Source organism: Elephas maximus, chromosome 1, assembly GCF_024166365.1.
Source record: "Elephas maximus indicus isolate mEleMax1 chromosome 1, mEleMax1 primary haplotype, whole genome shotgun sequence".
NCBI classification, from domain to species: Eukaryota; Metazoa; Chordata; class Mammalia; order Proboscidea; family Elephantidae; genus Elephas; species Elephas maximus.
Window position 1 is genome coordinate 223,647,943 of NC_064819.1, and position 6,000 is coordinate 223,653,942.

Genomic DNA, 6,000 nt, shown 5'->3' on the forward strand with positions numbered 1-6,000 from the left:
CACCTTCTCTTCCTCATGGGAGGCCCTTTGGAAGGCAAGCTTGAGAAGCACTTCTTCCACTATCCTCCCTGGCACTTAGTGGGTACCAGGGCTCTTGGTTTTGGAGGCCGTAGCAGGCACTCTTCAGGCCCCAGGTTTCTGCCAGCAGTGACGGGTGAACTGAGGAGTAATTTTTCCCTGAACTTTGGCACCAAGAGGGGCTCTGTTTCAAGGGAATGATTGAGACTTTGAAGTCTGAAACGGCAGCACCCTCACTAATAGCAGGGCCTGTTTTAGAGTCTGATGGTACCTTGGCCAGGCCTACCCCCTCCTCTTGCCCCAGACTGTCTCCTATCTCCTGGGCCAGGAACCGGCCCGTGGCCCCTAGCCAAGGCACTTGGCATCTGTGTAGAACTGACAACACAGCAGTTTTCATCCTGAGTGGATGAAAGTGAAAAAGAAACAAAACTGGAGCAAGGGAACATTTGGACAAACATTTAAAATTTTGATTCTGAAACTGAGTGGAATAACCTCAGTGGCCAGGCCAGGCTAGGAGTGGGGGAAGGAGTGGGAGAAGAGTCCCCAGGGTGCAGACTCAGGACCTTTTACCAAGAGCCAGCCAGCCACCCGAAGGCCATGGCATAGACAGTGCTCTGAGTGACCTTCTGGGCTCCACGTACCGCAAAGCTTCTCTGCTGCGCTGTGACCTGTCTTACACTGCCTTTTCACTGAGAAATCAATAATGTGGGAAAGGCCACTGAAAGGTTTGTGAGCTGGTTAATATTTTTAAGGGCTGGTTGAATGTTTGAGTCCGTCCCAGGCTCCATGGAGTTGAAGCTGTAAAGATTCCTGAGTATTCCCACATTTACAACCAGAACAAACAACTTGTAATACCTAGGACCCCAGACCCCAGGCCAGAGGAGAGGAGGGACGGACAAGGGGCGGAGGCAGTCAGCAGCGGAAAAACCCTGTTCCTGCTGCTGCCGCCGGCTGCTTTGCACGTCTGTCCCTGGGGTGGAGCATGCTAGGTGCGAGCAGTATCTGGAACTCAACCACAGCAAGGACAGTGTGACCTTCAAGATGGAGGGAAGGGCTGTGAGGTGGGTCACAACACGGAGCTGTTAGGCGCTTCACTAAGAACAGATTACGGACTAGAATAAATGATCTCTTTATCTTTGAGTCATTGTTAAGCATTTAAAACACCCCTTTACCACCCACAGTCAATTTTCTGATGCTAAAGAAATACCTATAAGGAAAAGCAGTAAGCAGGTTTATGAAAAGACAAAGGAGGCCTGGTGGTGCAACGGTTAAGCACTCGACTGCTAACTGAAACGTCAGTGCTTCGAACCCATCAGCTGCTCCACAAAAGAAAAGATCTGGCAATCTGCTCCTGTAAAGATCGCAGCCTAGGAAACCCTGGGGGCAGCTCTACTCTGTCTTATAGGAGTGCTGTGAGTCAGAACCGACTCAGCAGCACCTAACAATAACATGAAAAGACAAGGAGTTTGAATAGAGAAGCTTAGTTACTTGGCAATATTGGTACCTACTGGTCCTATACTAATATCACTAGAACCTGGATCCAAGACATAGAACGACTTGGACCACAGGACAGACCCAAGGCATTTCTAGGCTTCTAAGGTCAAGGCCATCAAAGCTGCTAAGCTTTGATCTAGGTTTGCAAACCTATGAAAAGGATGTATCAGACAGCTTAAAGCAATATGGAGATTTTTTTCATCTATTTTCTGTGATGGCATAGAGGCGGAAAGATAAAGTAGATGTTCTTTCAAATTTCCAGTAAAGTATCCTGGCTGGTAAGCTTTCCTCCTGTTCCCCACACCAACCCCTCTATGACAGGAGAGACTCAGAGACTCAAGATCTCTGCAATTTGTTGTTCTTAGTTGCCATTGAGTGGATTCTGACTCATGGAGACCCCATGTGTCCAGAGTAGAACTGTGCTACGTAGGGTTTTCAAGGCTGCGACTTTTTGGAAGCAGATCACTAGGCCTTTCTTCTGAGGTGCCTCTGGGCGTTTTCAAACTGCCAACCTTTCAGAAAGTAGTCAAGGGCTGAACTCTTTGTGCCACCCAGGGAAACCCGATATGATTTTTTTCACCTATTTTCTGTGATTGCATAGAGCGGAAAAGTAATATAGTCATCCTTTCAAATTTCCAGTCAAGTGTCCTGAATGGTGAGTTTTCCTCCTGGCCCCCATACCCAGCCCCTCTGGGATATGGGAGACTTGGGATCTCTGCATCTACCAGAGCAATTGAGGCCTCTAGACCACCACAGAGGCCACCAAGGGAAGAAACTGCTTGATGGTGTCCCCAAGAAAACAGTGCCAGGGCCTCATCAAGACAATGAAAAAAAAAAAATCCAAAACTGAACAAACGAGTCATCACCTGCCAAACTATGTTATCATGCTGGTCCCGTATTCCCCATCTCCACTCGGCTCTGGAAGCCATATAGGTACTCTGTGTGCCAATAGGATTTACAGGGCCTGAGAAAGTGGCTCTGCAGAGGTGGCCGGCACTCTCCCATTCCTGAGGTCAGCAGGGGCAGCTGAGGGAACAGGGAGCATCGCCCGCCTGGCAGGCTTCCCAACTAGGAAATGAACAGCACAACCTTCGAGGGCCAAAAGACTTGCTGAACCCTCTGTGCCTGTTACTCATGAGAGACTGTGCTCTTTCCACACTAAAGAAAAACATTAGATCCTTACCCTCACCAAACAAAACCAAACCAAAAAAAATGGGGGAGAGGGCACATGACAGAAATATTTCCAGACGGCAGTCAGATGGAGGTGTGGAAGAGTTGGTGAGAGGGGTGGAGCCTACCCAGTGGGGATGCCATTCTGAGAAGTTCCTGTCAGGAGAATGAAGTCCAAAAGGCCTCAGAGTCATGCTATCCCACCCCTGCCAGTCAAGGTGCTTTTCTCTGACAACTCAGTGTATCTCGTGGGTCAACAAACTTTTTCTGTAAAGGGCCAGAGAATAAGTATTTAGGTGTTACAGGCCACTTCTGGCCTTGGTCACTTTGTTTGTTTGGTTTGGTATTGTTAGTTGCTGTCAAGTCAATTCTGACTTGTGAAGACCCCATGTGACAGGGTAGAACTGCCACATAAGGGTTTTCTTGGCTGTAATCTTGATGGAAGCAGATTATTAAGTCTTTTTCCAACGGAGCCGCTGGATGGGTTCAAACTGACAACCTTTTGGTTAGCAGCCCAGAGCCTGACCATCTGAGCCACCAAGGTTTTACAACCCTTTACAAATGTAAAGAAGACTCTTAGCTCAAGAGCCCACAAAAACTGAGATGGGCTGACCTCTGTAGCTTGTTGACCTCTCTGTCTGAACCTTTGCCAGGAGTCCTTAGGCCCCCCTTCTGCCAGTGGAAACTGAAGAAAGAGAGTCCAGGGAGGTGATACTCTGAGGGAGTCACAGCCCAGGGGGCAATGGGAGAGCCCTGGCAATGCCCCACCCTGGAGGACACCTCTATTTCCACCCCCACCGATTTCTGAACTACCAGTAGGGCTTTCAAGATTCTGAGAGACTTTCTCCTTTCCACAAAAAGGTTAAAAAACGAGAGTGGATTCTGTTCTACATTTTTTCCACTTCAAAACTATGGCTTCTGGACACTCTGCTAACCCAGAACTGAAACCACTCCCAAAGCTCACTTTTCAGACAAAGATTAGACAGGCCCATAAAACAAGTCAATTCTGACTCATAGCAACCCTACAGGACAGAGTAGAACTGCCCCATAGGCTTTCCAAGAAAACCCTGGTGGCACAGTGGTTAAGAGCTACAGCTGCTAACCAAAAGGTCAGCAGTTTGAATCCACTAGCAGCTCCTTGGAAACCCTATGGGGCACTTCTACTCTGCCCTATAGGGTCGCTATGAGTCGGAATCGACTTGACAGTTACAATTTTGATTTTTTTTCGTATAAAACAAAAAATAACATGCGAGGAATGTGCTTCTTAGTTCAATCAAATACAATAGACCAAACGGGCAGCTCTTGTGTCCAAAAGCAGAACGAGAAGGCAAGAAAGGACAGGAACTTCATGAACAGACACAGGAAACCCAGGGCGAAGCAGGGGAGCATGCTGTCACATTGTGGGAATTGCAACTAATGTCATAAAACAATATGTGTATAAATTTTTGAATGAGAAATTAATTTGAGCTGTAAACTTTCACCTAAAGCGCAATTAAAACAAAAAATGAGAGTGCAAAGAAGATCTGGTAAGCATTTCCCAATAACCATTTCCAAAGTCAATTTGAAATGAAAGAAAACAATAATATAAATGGTTATCATAAATTGTTCCTTTCCCTGGGCAGTTCATACTCTGTTACACATGAGGTCTCCATTAGTCGGAATCAACAAAAGGGCAACTAACAACAACTAATCTAAAGGTTGGCAGTTCAAACTCACCCAGCGGTGCTTGGGAAGAAAAATCTTTGATCTGCTTTCATAAAGATTATCAAACCAAACCATAACGGTTGCCATCGAGTGGACTCCAACTCATGATGACCTCATGTGTGTCAGAGTAGAACTGCATTCCCTAGAGCTTTCAAAGCCGTGGCCTTTCAGAAGCAGAGTGCCAAGCCTTGCTTCCAAGGTGCCTCTGGATGGGTTCAAACTGCCAGCCTTTTCAGTGAGTAGTCAAGAGCTTAACCAAACCCAAACCCTTTGCTGGTGAGTCAATTCCCACTCATAGCCAAACCCCCCCCAAAAAAAACAAAAAAACCCAGGGACCCTTTAAAAATTATAGCACAGAAAACCCTATGGAGCAGTTGTGCTTTGTAACACATGGGGTCGCCAGAGTCAGCTGGATCCCAGGGCAACGGGTTTGGTTTGGATTTTGGTTAGTATCTGCCTTGCGCCATTTAAGCACTGCTGAGAAACCCTCTGAGATAGCTACTATTATTATCCCATTTTACAGAGGAGGAAACTGAGGAACAGAAAAGTAACTCACTAAGGGTTACATAGCTAGGAAGTGGCTGAGCTGAGACTTGACCACAGGTATATTGGTTCCAGAATCTATGTGACAGGCAGAGCCTCTCTAGGGCTCGGACAAAGAGAACTTTTTAAAAAGTCCCGATCCTTACTTCCCCTTTCAGTTTTCCCATTCTGAAGAGCAGGTTCCGTAACGGGTGGGAGGTGGGAAGAAGGAACTGAGCCCCATGCCAAAGGGGGTTGAGTGGGCATGGTCTCGCAAGAGGATGTTGACCAGGGGCAGATTTGAAGGGAAAAGTGAAGTAGGTTGAGTCTCTGGCGCCTCACCCAGGGACAAAGGCACTGGTAGCTGCTGCCTGAGACTTCAGAGTCCCGCAGTACCCCTGCCCTGCGCCATGCCCCATCACTTCTTGACCAGGCTGCCTCTGACAGACTGATTTCACCTGCAAGCAGGGTGACTTCTGGAGGAAGATGGTGGTTCTTGAAGTGTACCAAAAGTTAGTAGCAGACAGGGATCCCGGTTGGATTTTTTTCTTGAACAAATGAGTCTCCCAGCTCACAGCTCTTCCCCTGGGATTTGGCAAGGACCCTCCTAATTACACCACCTTTGTGATTCTGCCCTGCAACTAAATAGCAGCTTCATGAAGAACACCGAGAGTGGAATCACCCATTAGGATTCTGCCACTTTTAATAAATGCCTGTCATCATTTACTCTGGGCATACCAAAAAATTGAAAAGCAAATCGAATGTTGTCTTCTCACGCATGAACAAGAATACTTTTTTTGTTGTCCATTTAGATTATCTTTATTATTATAGCATTTTGGATCTCAAAAACAAATCATGCTCTTTGTCACAATTTAAAGGATTCAAGGTATTTAAGCTGAAATTGTCTAGATAAAGGCAAAAAAAAATGACATACAGGCTTTAATTTTTCTAATATGCAAAGAGTTCCTTGAAACTAATGTGAAGAAGTAAAAAAAAAAAAAAAAAGACAATAGAAAGAAAAGGCCTGGGATAAAACAGGCAATTCACAGAAGAGGCAACACAAATGGCACGCTTACCATATAAACTGGTCTT